The sequence below is a fragment of the Elephas maximus genome, chromosome 8, assembly GCF_024166365.1.
Source record: "Elephas maximus indicus isolate mEleMax1 chromosome 8, mEleMax1 primary haplotype, whole genome shotgun sequence".
Classification (NCBI taxonomy): Eukaryota; Metazoa; Chordata; class Mammalia; order Proboscidea; family Elephantidae; genus Elephas; species Elephas maximus.
Window position 1 is genome coordinate 43,810,783 of NC_064826.1, and position 15,961 is coordinate 43,826,743.

General features: G+C 44.0%; 1 protein-coding gene across 7 annotated transcripts in view; it reads left to right on the top strand.

The window, feature by feature from the left end:
- ATXN7L1 (ataxin 7 like 1) overlaps window positions 1-15,961 on the top strand; it is a 286,145-nt gene that overhangs the window by 26,977 nt on the left and 243,207 nt on the right. The gene's annotated exons all lie outside the window — the stretch shown is intronic.

Below are 15,961 nucleotides of genomic sequence, written 5' to 3' on the forward strand. Positions count from 1 at the left end.
TGGGCCATTTTGGATGTCCAGCCCAGTAGACCCTTCATATGATTGCAGCCCCAGCTGACATCTGATCCTAAAGGAGAGCTGCACAGTTGAGTCTAGTCAATCCACAGAACTGTGAAAAATAATAATAAATTGTTGTCTTAAGCCACAAAGTTTGGAGCCATTTTATTACACAGTGATAGAGCACAAATCCATTGGTTTCTACCTGACTTGCTTGGCCATACCTTTCTACAAGATTTACAGAAGCATGTGGTGGTGTTTTTCTTCTTAGTGAAGCCCCTGAAAAATGATGAAATGGCTAGAAGGCAGTAATGAAAAGAAAAAGAGTCCTGGGGCCTAGAACATCCACATTTGGGGTAATCAAGCTTCAAAATGGTGGCCAGTGGGTGGTTTTTAGGAAGACTCTTACCCGACTATACTCCGCTTCTGGCCGTGGCAGAGTAATTCAAAGGCTTACAGTACTCATGCACTAGTCACCCAGGACCACTTTACTGCCCCATTTCACAGGAAGGTTTTGCTTCAGTGAGTGCCCAGACCTGACATTAGCTGGCATTTCAGGCCATCTGCTCCCTTAGCTTCCTGAATGGATCTGTCGTATGGCACTTATCCTTAGCTCTCCAGCCTTTCTCAGGCTTGCAATTGGTTTACCAGCTGAGCATTCAGAGCTTCTCGCTAATCCCACTTTCAAGTCTTTGGACAAAGTTGGGCTGCCATTCTAAAAGTGGAAGCTGCCTGGAAGGCCACAAAAGAGAGACTCAACCCAATACCCAGCAAAAAGAGGACAGCAGAGTGGACCTCAGATGGATATGAAAGCTTTTGTGGGCCAGTGCAGCCTTCCCAAACCCCACGCTACCCTTAAGGGCAATCATTTGCTTGCCAAGGGAGTCTGTCTGGTGAGTATCAAGTTTTCGGGCAGCAATCTGTAGGTGGATCAGCCTTGTGCACTTAGTCCAAGCCAGTGCCTTCATTTAAGAAAAGGGACCCAAGACTCTGTATCTTTTATCTCATTTCTTGTAATATCAAGAGCATAGAATGGACTGCACGTGGAAAGAGGCTCAACGCCATTAGTCATCAGGGAAGTGCAAATCAAAACCACAATTCACACTTCACGTTCACTTCAATCGATTCGATTCAAACGCATAGCAACCCCACGTGTGTCAGAGAAGAACTGTGCTCCACAGAGTTTTCAATGCCTGACTTTTCCGAAGAAGATTGCCAGACCTTTTTTCTGAGGTGCCTCTGTGTGGACTCAAACCTCCACCCTTCCGGTTAGCAGCCAAGCACAGTAACCATTTGCACCACCAGGCACTCTTCATATTCACTATGATGGCTTTTTTTTTTTTTAAGAAAATAACAAATGATGGGGAGGGTGTGGAGAAATTAGAACCCTCATACTTGTACAAATGTAAATTGTGCAGCCACTTTGCAATACAGTTTGGCAGTTCTTCAAAAAATTAAACATAGAGTTACCATATGATCCAGCAGTTGCATTCCTAGGCATATACTCAAGACATCTGAAAACATAAATATCCACAAAAACTTGTACATGAATGTTCATAGCAGCATTATCCATAATAGCCAAAAACTGGAGTGAGAGGGGACCAAATGTCCATCAATTGTTGAATAGGTAAACAAAACGTGGTATGTCCATACAATAATATATTATTCAGCCATAAAAAGGAATGCAGTATTGATAACATGCTACAACATAGACAAACTTTGAAAACATTATACCAAGTAAGAGAAGCCAGACACAAAAGGCTGTCATATGATTCCATTTATATGAAATGTCCAGAATAAGCAAGTCGATAGAGACAGAAAGTAGATTAGTGGTTGCCAGGGACTAAGGGAGAAGGAAATTGGGTGATGGGAATATTCTAGAATTAGAGAGTGGTAATGTTTGCACAACGTTGTTAATATACTAAAAACCACTGGATTATATACTTTAAAATGGTTAAATGGCGAATTTATGTTATACAGCTTTTGTCTCAATAAAAAAAAAATTAAAGATGTAAGAGTCTCTGGGTGGTACAAATAGTTAAGCTCTAAACTACTAGCCGAAAGATTGGCAGTTTGAACCCACACAGAGGTGCCTCAGAAGACAGGCCTGGTAATCTGCTTCCTCAAGATCAAGGCTTGAAAATCCTATGGAGAAGTTCTACTCTGCACACATGGAGTCGTCATTAGTCGGAATCAACTTGCATGGCAACTAACAACAACATTGTTCTTTAATGGTTCTTGCCGTAGGATGATGATCTACACTTTTTTCCCTGTAAAGGGCACTTTCCAAGGCAAGATGGGAGACTAGGCAGAGAATAGGTGCTTCCCACAGTAGCTTGATGCTGCATGAGTATGGCCTGGGATCCAAGGAATTGTGGTCCTCCCGCTCACATTCCAGCTGGGCAACCTCAGGCAGGTCACTCGGCCTGTGAGCACCCTCTGTTGTGTAATCAGCTGCCATTGAGTCAGCTCCAACTCACGGTGAACCCATGCACAGTAGAAGAAACATTGCCCAGTCCCGCAGAGTCCTCATAGTCACTAGTATGCTTGAGTCCATTGTTATGGCCACTGTTTGTTTTGAGTACCTTCCAACACAGGGGGCTCATTTTCCAGTACTATACGGGACAGTATTCTGTTGTGATCCATAGGGTTTTCGTTGGCTAATTTTTGGAAGCAGATCACCAAGTCTCACTTCCTAGGCTATCTTAGCCTGGAACCTGTCCACCAATGGTGACCCTGCTGGTATTTGAAATACCGGTGGCATTTTTCCCTTCAGGACAGCAAAATACAAGCCACCACAGTACGACAGACTGACAGACAGGAAGTGGACTCCATGTTTAGTCATCTCTACATTGGAGATCTTTCTTTAATAAACACTTATAAAGTACTCACTATGTGCTAGGCATTATTATAGACCCCATTTTTCAACTGGGAAAACTGAGGCACAAGGAGTGAAGTACTTACCCAAGTCAGACAGCCTGCAGGTGTCAGAGCAGGGTTCAAATCCAGACAGTTTGGCTCCAGAGTCTGTGCTCTCACACTGTGCTCCACGAGGCCTCCTAGGAGTACCTAACCCACCTACCTCATGTGGTTGTGGGGATTCAGTGTGATTATACGTAGTGAGAACCTCCTATAAACATAAATGCTATACAGCACACAGAAGGCCCAGTATTACTACTACTTCAGATATTAGCAATTAGCCTAATAAGAAAAACACCTGGGGCTTGTCTGCCCTAGTGATCTGTCCTGGCCCCACCCTAAATGCATTCCTTCTGGAGTTCACCAAGGAATTTAGGATTGCCATCTCATGTCCTGCTGTAGTCACAGAAGAATGTCCCAGAGACCTTTCTGGGAAGACCCCAAGATTCCCATGACTCCACGGGTTCACTTGAGAGCAAAGGCATTCTTAGAGACTAGCTGGATCCTGTAACTCCTGATACCAGCTGGGGCAGGTACACCTGGAGGGGTGACCTCACCCCTCTGGTAAGTTATTTGTTGCTTTGTATTTGGAAAGGGGCCTGTGGGTTGGATCAAGCAGGGAGTACACCCCACTTCCTTCTGGGGGCTCCTGGTCCTGGAGTTGGTGGAGATGCAGGGGAGGCCAGCGAGGGCCTGTGGGCCAGCATCTGACAACTGGTGGGTGAGAGGTTTGGAAGCTGTGGGAGGTGGGATGCATGATCCAGAGACCATATAAAAGGTGGAGCTGGAAGCCAGATTTAGCTCAGATTCTGGCAGGGGTGAATCTGGGGATCAGAGAAGTTCAGAAAATATGGCAGAGAACTGGTGTGTTGGCAGGTTGGAGTCAGAGGCATTAAACCCACCTGGCTTTTTAGCCCTTGCACGGCACAGGCTGGCCCCGGCAGCCACCACTCCCCTCCTGCCTGCAGCTCTGCAGACTCCACTTCTACTTCCCCACAGTGGCAGACCACATACCAGCCCTCATTATCTAGAACCTTCACAGCAGCCTCCTGACTGACATCTCTCCTCCTAGTTACTGCTTCTTCCATGCAGCCTTGCTGTCTCCAAAGCGATTTTTCTAAAACTCAGATCTAATCATCACTCTACTCCTTAAAGCGTGTCAGTGGCTTCCTGGGTCTACTGAGCAAATAGGCATGCGGACTTCACCGTAGTCCCTGCCACCACCCTCGTCCATTCACCCTGGCTACCTGCAAACCACCCTCTCTTTCCTCTGCCTCCGGCTTCTGTCTGGGTCCACGTGGCTACTTCCTGCACATCCACTAAGGCCCCGTTCAAATGCAGAAACCTGGCATGTTTCAGGTGTCTCTCTTATGGCATCTATTACATCATATTACTGTTTCTTACTCAGCTTTCTTCCTGGTGGGCTCTGCGTTCCTTTAAGACAGGGCCCGTGTCTCATACATACTTCTCTTTCCCATGCCTGGCACATAAAAAAAAAAAAACTGGTTGCCTTGGAGTCGATTCCGACTCGTGGTGACCCATGTGTTTCAGAGTAAAACTGCGCTCCATAGGGTTTTCGATGGCTGATCTTTTGGAAGTAGATTGCCAGGCCTTTCTTCTGAGGCACCTCTGGGTGGGTTTAAACCGCCAACCGTTTAGTTAGCGGCCGAGCACATTACTGTTTGCACCACTCAGGGACTCCATCTAGCACGTAAACCAAAACCAAACCTGTTGCCCTCTAGTTGATTCTGACTCATAGCATGTAAAAGTAGTGGGTGCTTAATAGGTGTATTTTCACATGGCGTCCCAGGGCTGAGTGCAAGGAGGTGTCACTCATTCGTCCTCTCTTTCCTGGCACTGGTAGGACAGGTCTTGTACATGGGGCTGGACCCAAGGTTGCTATCACTTGTGGGGTGTTTGAGCTCCTCCCTCACTTCTGGGTACAATGAGCATGCTCAGTTCACATTCCTTCTAGGAAATACTGACTGCCTCTCACCCCAGGGGCTGTGGGCCAGCCAAGAGAAGGGGAGAAAGAAGAGAATACTCATCTCATTCTGCCCTTGCGTTCTAGCTGCCTAACAACTGCCGTTCAGACACCCCAGGTGGACCATCCAATAAAGGCCAAATGGCCAAAACCAACTTGTATGTGCTAATCAGGTACTGGGCTGAGCCCAGTCCAAATGGGGAGGCTGCCAGCATTTCCACCCACATGCCCAACAAGTTGGGAGCGAATCCAGTGACGAGTGTGCTGGGCTGAGGCGTGGAAATCCCCGTGTTGAATTTGGAGTCCTTAAGGCCAGGGAGAGGTGCCAAGCCATCAGGCAACCATCTTCCAGTGTCAAGGTTTGATTTTCATTTTAAGTGCACAAAATCCTCAAGCTTGCTTTCTTTATTTCTTTTTTTTTTTTTTTTTTTGCATGCAGCAGCAACAGCTTCCTAAAAACCTCTCTCCACTGAACTGCTGCCCATAACAGCATGCCATTTGGCCTTTGTAAAAGGAAAAACCTCTGTATTTGTATCTAGAACACCCACAGCCGAATGTGTCAGATGTTGGCTAAGTTTGGTTGGTTACTTTGCATGTAAAGTTGAGTGGGCAATTGGAAGAATTCTTCAGTGATTTTGTCTAAACTAAGGAATGCTTGGTTTAAGCAGGGATTATGCTCCATGGAGGGATGGATTCCTTTGCTTCTCTGTGGGGAGGGAGGGAGCAAGGTTATTAAGACCCTGTCTTAAGTGGAAAGGAAACAGAGGTGTGCTCCGGTCAGCCCATCGGATGAGGCAAGTGGCCCATTCCTAGATTGCTGGAGACCTGGCTGTCTCGGCTCCCCGGGGGTCTGGGAGTTCAGGTCATCTCCACTTTGCCCATGGCTCCTGCTGTGGTGCCAGGCTGAGAGAGTAATTAGGAGGGAGTGGAACAATCAAGGGAAAATTATAGTCGCCAGCCACCAGCCCTTCTGTTGGTCTTGCGGGTTGGGCACAGGGCAGATGCAGGTAGTATGGAGTTCAGGTTTGATCTCTGAGCCCTTGCTCCTGGCTGGGATTTCACGGGAGCTGACAAACCTCAGCATGGGTGACTCCCCAAGTAGCAGAAGGCTGAAATCCCTGGGGGCGTGGCTTGCGTGGCAGCTGATTCTCTCCTGATTTCCAAGGATAATGTCAAGTGCCTCCGAGTGAGAAATTCTGGCTGAAAGCGAATGATTGAAATGCTTTTTCCACTAAACTGGCTCCCTTCTGGTATAGGTATTTTCCTAACAACCCTTATGCAAATAGCTATGAAAAGTAGGCAGTTGTAAAATGTCCAGTGTCAGGGTTTGGCTGCTGGCAGCATTCTCAGCTGAAATCTTCTGATTTTTTTCTCCCCCCCATCCCACAATAAGAAAATGCCCCCACCCTTGGTGTGGCTCTGGGCAGACATAGCCGGGAGGCATGTGTTGGTTTCTTGTCTGCTTCTTGGAGGGCAGGATTATGTTAGAACACTGAGCCATTATGGGTCTCTAGGGTCACATATTGAGCTTTATTGTCTACACAGCCAATGTAAGTTATTGATTTGCAAATGGGTAGCATTCCTTTCCAAGTCCCTTGAAGGAGGCTGGAGGGAAGCTATTTTCCAAGGGAGAAGACTTAGTTCATTCTTTGCAAAACATTTCCTGTATTTCCTGTGTAGCCCAACTCCTGCTTTTAGGACCTGCGACATTGTGAGCGAATATACGTGTGCCGGGTTCATTCATAAGGGAGGCAAGCATTTGGCAAACGTTCCCAAAGGCGCAGTATGTCACTTGTCACACAGAGGCCTCTGACTCATCATGTGCATGGAGAAAGGTGGCCAGAGACAGGCGCTCAGGGGCCCAGTCCACTGCCCGTGGAGACCCTGAGTCAGCTCCTCAGGCATCATTTTGCCTGTGGGCCTGCTTGCTTTTGTGGATCACTTCCGATGCATCCACCTACTTCTCAGCTTTTTCCTGTATCCTACTTACTCTGGACTCCCTGGGCGGTGTAAACAGTTAATGTGCTTGGCTGCTAACCAGAAGACTGGAGGTTTGAGTCCACCCAGAGGTGCCATATAAGAAAGGCCAGGCGATCTACTTTGAAAAGATCACAGCTATTGAAAACCGTATGGTGGTACAGCTCAACTCTGACACATCTGGGGTAGGTATGCGTCAAAATCAACTGAAGAACAACTGGTTCAAGTTTTTTTTTGTTTTGTTTATATAGACTCTGGGAATGATACATCTTTGTCAAGTGAGTCTTTTTACTGTCTCCTTTCATGGGTGCTGTGAGGAGAGTGCATGGGGGGGTATCATGGTTCCATGTGCTTCTTTGCAAACAGGTGGTATCCTTACAGTCTACCATATTTCATTAATTCTGAGATGCCCCTTATTTTCATGTTTTAACATCTCAGATGTTGGGTGGGTCTTAAAATCGACGTCATGTCATAGTTAAATTGGTCGGTTTTTCTTTCTCATGAATGTGAAAATAATGGTGCATCTCATGGTCCCTATTTGTGGTCACAAATAGGGAATAATCAGAAGGGCAGTGGTCTGATACTTACCTTCAAGATAAATCGAATTCACAGATCTCCTTCGAGCAGCTATTCAGGGTCAGGTGCAGTGGAGGATATAGAAGTGTGGAAGTCAACAGCTATTTGATTTCTCCAGGCTTTTGCTGTGTAAGGCAGTGGGTAGCCCTTATACAGACCTTCCACCAAGCCTCCTGTTTCCAAGGGTAGCCTGTGCCTCCAATCCTGGGCCTTTCTGGGGCTCAAATCAGCCCATGTCTCTGCCTCCTACCCCACCCTGCCCACTGGCAGAGATCAACTAAGTCTTAACATTTGACCAGCTACCCTCCAGCGGTATCCAAAACTTTGTTAACATCTTGGGTCTGTATCATCTCCTATCTTGTTCATAGTGTTTTTATAGTTTCCGTCTTTTTAAAATTAAATTTATTGCCATTTTTAGTAGAGCTTCAGGAGAGATCAGAGATCAATGTGGTGCTCAGTTGGCCATGTGGAACCAAAAGCCTCCCAGAACATTTTTCAAACTTCATGGGCCAAAGCCTCTTCATCCTAGGTGTCAGCAGATGTGCCTCACACAGTGGTTTTTGCCCACCTGTTTCCCAACTCAGCCCATGGAGTTGGAAATTTGGAAGCACCATTGCAACAAATTGTTTTCTGGACCTTTGAAATCCTCCATGACTTCCCCTAAGCAATTTCGGAGACCTCCTAAATGGGCCTGATGTGCTCCCAGCCTTTCTCCCTGCAAAGGTGAGACTGCATGGCCTTCTTATTTAATCTGTTATTTTGGAGCAGAACCCTTTTTGCAACCAGGGTGGCATAAGAGGCAGGGTATTGGGCAGGGGGCTGGAACCCAGCCACTAATCAGCTGTGTGATGGTATACAACTCACTTTCCCCCCTGAGCCTCAGTTGCCTCATCTATGACATGATAAAGGTAGAGTTAAAAAACAAACAAACCCTTGCCATCAACTCACTTCCAATTTATGGTGACCTCGTATGCTACAGAGTAGAACTGCTCCATAAGTTCCTTGGCTGTAATCTTTACGGAGGCGTATCGCCAGGCCTTTCTTCTCCAGAGCCGCTGGGTAGGTTCAAACTACTGACCTTGAGGTTAGTAGTCGAGTGTAAAGCATTCGCACCATCCAGAGATCTTATAAAGGTGCTACTGTTGTCATGGGGTGCCGTTGAGTTGATATTCGAGTCATAGCGACCCCATGTGACAGAGTAGGACTGACCCATAGGGTTTTCTAGGATGTAATCTTTATGGAAGCAGATCGCCAGGTTTTTCTTCTGTACAGCCTCTGGGTGGGTTTGAACCACCAACGTTTCGGTTACCAGTTGAGCGTTTAACCATTAAGCCACCATGGCTCCCTTTAAAGGTAGATAGAGTACCTCACGTTTGAATGAAACTTTACATAAGGCCCCATTTATAAAACAGATAAAAAGGAACTGTTCTGGTGAAAGGAAGGAGGTAGAGGGTCCTGGGGTAACCCCTGAGATAACTTCTGCAGCACCCAAGGCTCCTGAGAACCTGGACTCAGAAGCATTGAGCTCAAAGAGATCTGTTAAAGTCTCAGTAGGACAGCTCTGTGGACCTTGCCCTTTAAAATGTTTACTGCTCTGCAGAGATAAAAACTGTTTGCAGGTGGGGTCACAGTACCTGTAGCCGCCTCCTGTCCCCAGGGCCACTGCGTGACAGGGCGTGGCACCCACTGCCCTAATCTCCCTTTGCACGTGTGGAAGCAGGCACTGTTGGTCCTCACTGCCTTGTAGAGAAGGGATGGATTCGTTGATTTGTGGGTTAAGAGCCCTGGGATGGGGATCCTCCCAACACAGGCTCTGTAAGAATACAAGAATGTGTTTTCCCACATTGTTTGCTTTTGATTTACTGTTTTGATGTAGGGCTGCTTTATGACTCAGATGTTATCTTCCGTTGCCAAATCACGTGTTAGGTATGTCTAACATTTCCCACACAGCGGCATCTTATCCTCTTCCACAGTTGTCCGCCGCGCCCCACACCCCCACACCCCTGCAGGGAGTAGAGAAAGAAAATTTTAAAAAACTGTTCTAGTCACAAATCAAGGCATGCCACAGGTGTGGGGCAGTGGTTTTCCAAGTTGTCATCTTTCTTGTTGAAGTTGTTCATGTGTTCAGGACAGGACCATTTTCCAAAGAAAATGTAAAGCAAAAGCTCAGTGCGTTTTGACTGTATGATACTGGATGGTGAACACATGACACTGCGCATGTGTCAAAGCCCTTAGGGCTGTACACCACAGAGTGAACCCTAATGTAAACTGTGGCCATCAGTTAATAGTAAAGTGTCGCTGTTTGTTCATCAGTCGTATCAAATGTACCACATGAATGCAGGGTGTTAATGAATGAGAGAAACAGTGTTCAGGAGACAGAGGGGGTATATTATGGGAATTCTCTGTACTTTCAGCACAATATTTTTGTAAACCGAAAACTGCTGTAAAAGATAACATTTTTCTATATACCAGATTGAGAAATCTGAGTGGGAAATTAGGGAAACAATTTCTTTTACAAAAGCATCTAATGCGTTGCTGTCAAGCCCATCCCAATTCATAGCGACCCTATAGGACAGAGTAGAACTGGCCCATAGAGTTTCCACGGAGCGCCTGGTGGATTCAAACTGCCAACCTTTTGGTTAGCAACTGTAGCTCTAAGAGAATAAAATAACATAGGAATAAATGTGGCCAGGGACATGAAGGACTTATATAAGGGTAACTATAAAACACTGCTGAGATTAAAGAAGACTTAAGTAGAAAAATAGTCCATGTTCATGGATTGGAAGACCTAATATTGTTACGATGTCAGTACTACCCAAAGCTATCTAGATTCATCACAATCTTGATCAAAATTACAACAGCCTTCTTTGCAGAGATAGAAAAACCAATCCTCAACTTTATATGGAATGGCAAGGCACGCCAAATAGCTAAAGCAATATAGAAAGAGAAGAACAAAGTAGGAGGACTCACACTTTCTGGTTTCAAAACATACTGGATAGCTGCGGTAATCAAAACAGCCTGATACTGGTATAACAATAGACATATCAATCAATGGAATGAATTGAGAGTCCAGAAATAAACCCACGCATCTGTGGTCAGCTGATTTTTGACAAGGGTGCTTAGTCCATTTGATGGGTAAAGAAGAGTCTCTTCAATAGATGGTGCTGGGAAAATTGGATTTCTAAATGCAGAAAAATGAAATAGGACCTGTGGCTCACACCATACACAAAAACAAATTCAAAATGAATTAAGGAACTAAATGTCCAAACGAAAACCATAAAACTCTTAGAAGAATCAAATGGGCAACTCTGTCAGGCCTAGCTTTCAACAATGGATTGTGTAATATAATTTAAAAAAACTTCAACAGCCAAAGGCAAAATAAATAAATTGGACCTCATAAAAATTAAAACTTTTGTTCACCAAAAGACTTTACAAAAAAAAAGTGAAAAGATAAGCTACTGACTGTGAAAATATCTTTAGAAACCATATATCCAAAAAGAATCTAATAACCAAAATATATAAAACTTTGATAACAGACAAATAACCAAATCATAAAATGGGCAATAGACTTGAATAGACATTTCACCAGAGATGATATTCGATTGGCCACCAAACACATGAAACAATGCTTAACATCATTAGCCATCGGAGAGGTACAAATCAAAACCACAATGTAATACCATCTCTCTCCCACTAGGATGACTAAGATTAAAAAAAAAAAAAAAACCCAGAAAATAACAAAAGTTGGCGAGTATGTGGGGAAATTGGAACCCTTATCCGTTGCTGGTAGGAATGCAAAATGATACAGCCATTGTGGAAAAGAGTGTGGCGGTTTCTCAAAAAACTAAAATTAGAACTACCATAACCATATGACCCAGCAATTCCACTCCTAAGTATATACCCAAAAGACTTGAAAGCAGAGTCAAAAAGAGATTTGTACACCGTGTTCATTGCAGCATTATTCACAATAGCCAAAAGATAGAAACAATCTAAATACCCATCAACAGATTAGGTAAAATGTGGTACATACATGCAATGGACTACTACTCAGCCAGTAGGACAAATGAAGTCTTGATACATGCTATAGCATGGATGGAACTTGAAGACATTATGCTGAGTGAAATAAGCCAATCACAAAAGGGAAAATATTGTGTGACCACACTTATATAAAAAGATAAGAAAAGGCAAACATACAGAGACCAAAGTTTATTAGTGGTTACCAGGGACAGGAGGGAGGGGGAAAAAGGAGGTTAACGGTGATGCAGAAATCACACTGATTAAGGGTAGGGTTATACAGCCGATTATTGTAATTGCTGCCAATAAGTCATATACTTATAAAGTGTAGAATTGGCAAAAATTGTGTGATAGTTATATGTCTACAAAAACGACAAAAAAAAAAAAAAATGAGTAGCTGCTGAGGCTGCTTATGTACAACCAAACACCTAATGGGATTTGGTTCCTTGGTTTGGAGGTTTAGGGTCAGGGTTTCATGGGACATCCCAGTTAATTGCCTAATAATGTGTTTAGCGCTTCTGTTCTACCTCCTAGTTAGTTGTGTAGTGCCTGGAGTCTTAAAAGCTTGTAAGTGGCCATCCAAGGCACAAATGGTCTCTATTCACCTGGAGCAACAGAGGAGGGAGAGTCAGGGAAAGGAGGAGGATATGGAATGTGTAGCTAATTGCCTCCATGAACAACTGCCTTCTTTGCCACGAGACCAGAAGAACTAGATGGTGCCTGGCTACCATTACTGAACATTTTGATCCAAGTTTTAGCAGCCATAGCTTTTAACCACTGCACCACCAGGGTTTCCAAAGTTTCCATAGAAGAATCCTAATCAAAAGGGGAAATACAGAACAGAATTTCAAATTCTCACGGGCTCTAGACTTTGTGGAGCCATGGAGGGTGAGTGAACCCCTGAAACTGTTGCCCTGAGATAATCTTTAAGTCTTAAACCAAAAATATCACCTGAAGTCATCTTAAAACCAAACAATAGTTTAGCCTAACTAGTAAAAAAGTCTTTAAGAACTATCTATATGGGATCAAATTGGCATCAGCAACTGGAAAGATTAGATAGGAACCCTAGGGGGCAGTGAGTTTATCTTAATGAGGAAGGAACAACTCAGAAGAGGGTGAAAATAGTTGCACAACTCGATGAATGTAATCAGTGTCACTAAATGGTACATGTAGAAACTGTTGAATTGGTGTCTGTTTTGCTGTATATATTCTCAACAGCAACAGCAAAATAAATGAAATTCAGAAGGAAAAAAGTAATTTAACCACATTATAGAAAATTTGGGAAATAAGATTTTAAAATATTATCTATGTTTTCACATACCCATTTTCAATGTGTTTGTGTTTTTCTTTCTGTTGTTGTTGGGTGTCATTGAGTCAGTTCCAACTCATAGTGATCCTGTGTACAACAGAATGAAACACTGCCCAGTCCTGAGCCATCCTCTTAATCGTTGCCGTGTTTGAGCACATCGTTGCGGCCACTGTGTCAGTCCATCTCTTTAAGGGTCTTCCTCTTTTTCATTGACCCTTTACTTTACCAAGCATGATGTCTTTGTCTAGGAGCTGGTCCCTCCTGATAACATGTCCAAAGTATACAAGACAAAATCTCACCATCCTTGCTTCTAAGGAGCATTCTAGCTGTACTTCTTCCAAGACAGATTTGTTCATTCTTCTGGCAGTCCATGGTATATTCAATACTCTTCGCCAACACTATAATTCAAAGGCGTCAGTTCATCTTCAGTCTTCCTTATTCATTGCCCAGCTTTCGCATGCATATGAGGTAATGGAAAACACTATGGCTTGGGTCAGGCACACATTAGTCCTCAAAGTGACATCTTTGTTTTTTAACACCTTGCAGCAAATTTGCCCATTGCAATACGTCATTTGATTTCTTGACTGCTGCTTCCCTGGGCATTGATTGTGAATCCAGGTAAGATGAAATCCTTGACAACATCAATCTTTTCTCCATTTATCATGACGTTGCTTGTTGGTCCAGTTGTGAGGACTTTTGTTTTCTTTATGTTGATGTGTAACCCATACTGAAAGCTGTAATCTTTTATCTTCATCAGTAAGTGCTTCAAGTCCCCTTCATTTTCAGCAATCAAGGTTATGTTATCTGCATATCACAGGTTGTTAATGAGTCTTCCTGCAATCCTGATGCCCCGTTCTTCTCTATAAAGTCCAGCTTCTCAGATTTTTTGCTCAGTATACATATTGAATTTGTACAGTCATCCCTTGGTATCCACAGGAGATTGGTTCCAGGGCCTCCCTCGGATACCAAAATCCACATATGCCCGAGTCCCTAATATAATATGGCATAGTATTTGCATATAACCTACACACATCTTCCCATATACTTCAAATCATTTCTAGATTACTTAAAATACTTAATACAATGTAAATGCTATGTAAATAGTTGTTAATGCTTACACTTAATGCTTTCTCAGTCTTCGCAAGCGCTTTATCACAAACCAGTGAGGCCACTTTTGCCATCGTAGGGGCACCACTAACACTTCCACGAACTTCAGCTTCTTTCTGCTTTCTTGTGCGAATGCTCAATTTGTTTTTACCAACCTTACGGCCCACGTCGTGAAACCACATGCCACTTTTCAAAAGATCTAAGATTTTTATTTTCTTGTCTAGAGATAGCACTTTATGCCCCCTCTTAGCCTTTGAGGGATTGCTTTTTAGGAGCCATTTTTTCAAAGAAACAAAGGGTACACACACAACATAAGCAGCGAACGAAGGCGGTATCGAGTGCTGGAGAGAGACTGAGGATCTGTGAAGTGGCAGGGGGCTACAGCAGGGGATGCCTGCACATTACTTCATTCGCCTGGATTCACTGTAGTACTTGGCACACAGCAAATCCAAGTTTTGCATTTTGGAACTTTCTTCACCCCCTCTTTCTCCCCCCACCCCAAATATTTTCAATCCAAGGTTGGTTGAATCCACAGATGCAAAACCCTTGGATATGGAGGGCTGATTCTATGGTGAAAGGCTCCGAGCCTGATGTACACGTTTCCTGATTTTAAACCAGGCAATATCCCCTTGTTCTGTTTGAATTACTGCTCTTGGCCTATGTACAGGCTCTGCATGGGCACAATTAAGTGTTCTCGGATTCCCATTCTTTGCAAGTTACCCATAATTTGTCATGGTCCACACAGTCAAATGCCTTTTGGTAGTTGGTAAAACGCAGGTAGACATCTTTCTGGTATTCTCTGCTTTCAGCCAAGATCCATCTGACATCAGCAATGATATCCCCCTCATTCCATGTCCCTGTCTGAATCCCACTTGAATTTCTGGCAGTTCCCTGTCGATGTACTGCTGTAACCATTTTTTAATTATTTTCAGCATAATTTTACTTGAGTGTGATTGATGTTAATATCGTTCAATAATTTCTGCATTCCCTTGGATCGCCTTTATTTCAAATGGGCACAAATATGGATCCCTTTCAGTCAGTTGACTGAAGTCAGTAGCTGACTTCTAAATTTCCTTCTAGATTTTTTTCATATGTGTGTTTTCTACAAAGGGCAGTGAGTCTTTTTTTCTAGCTACCTCAATGAATGGTTTCTACCCCATAATGGAAGAGTCACTAGTGGCCCGGCCCAAGATGTTCTCTGCCCAGTTAGCATCCCCTGATAAAATACCCCTTGTTACTCTAAGATTGATTAATCTTGGATGTGAAGCTGCTTCAACTTTTAGCTGAGTAACTAATGAGTCTGGGCAGATCCATGGTCCTCTCTACTTTCCTCATTATAAAATTAAGAGGGAGGTTTGGTTAGCTAGATTAGTAGTTCTATCCCTATGGAAGTGAAGACTGCAAGGTATGCTCCAGTTCGTAGGAGCACTAGGCATTGTCTGTTGATTAAATTATTCATCCAGTAAAAAACAAACAAAAAACATTTGCCTTCAAGTTGATTCCTACTCATGGCGACCCCATGTGTGTCAGAGTAGAACTGTGCTCCACAGGGTTTTCAGCAGCTGATTTTTGTGTGTGTGTGTGTGTGTTTTAAATGAAAGTTTACAAATCAAGTCAATCTCTCATACAAAAAGTTATACGCACTTTGCTGTGTACTCCTAGCTGCTCTCCCCCTAATGCAACAGCACATTTTTCTTCTCCACCCTGTATTCCCTGTGTCCGTTCAGCCAGCTGCTGTCCCCCTCTTCCTTCTTGTTTCGCCTTCAGACAGGAGTTGCCCACATATCTCATGTGTCTGCTTGAGCTAGGAAGCTCACTCCTTACCAGTATCATTATTTGTCTTATAGTCCAGTCCAATCTGTGTCTGGAGAGTTGGCTTCGGGAATGGTTCCAACCAAAGGGTCTGGGAACCATGACCTCCAGGGTTCCTCTAGTCTCAGTCAGACCATTAAGCCTGGTCTTTGAGGAGAATTTGAAATCTGCGTCCCACTGTTCTCCTGTTGCATCAGGGATTCTCTGTTGTGTTCCCTGTCAGGGCAGTGATCGGTGGTAGCCAGGTACGATCTAGTTCTTCCTGA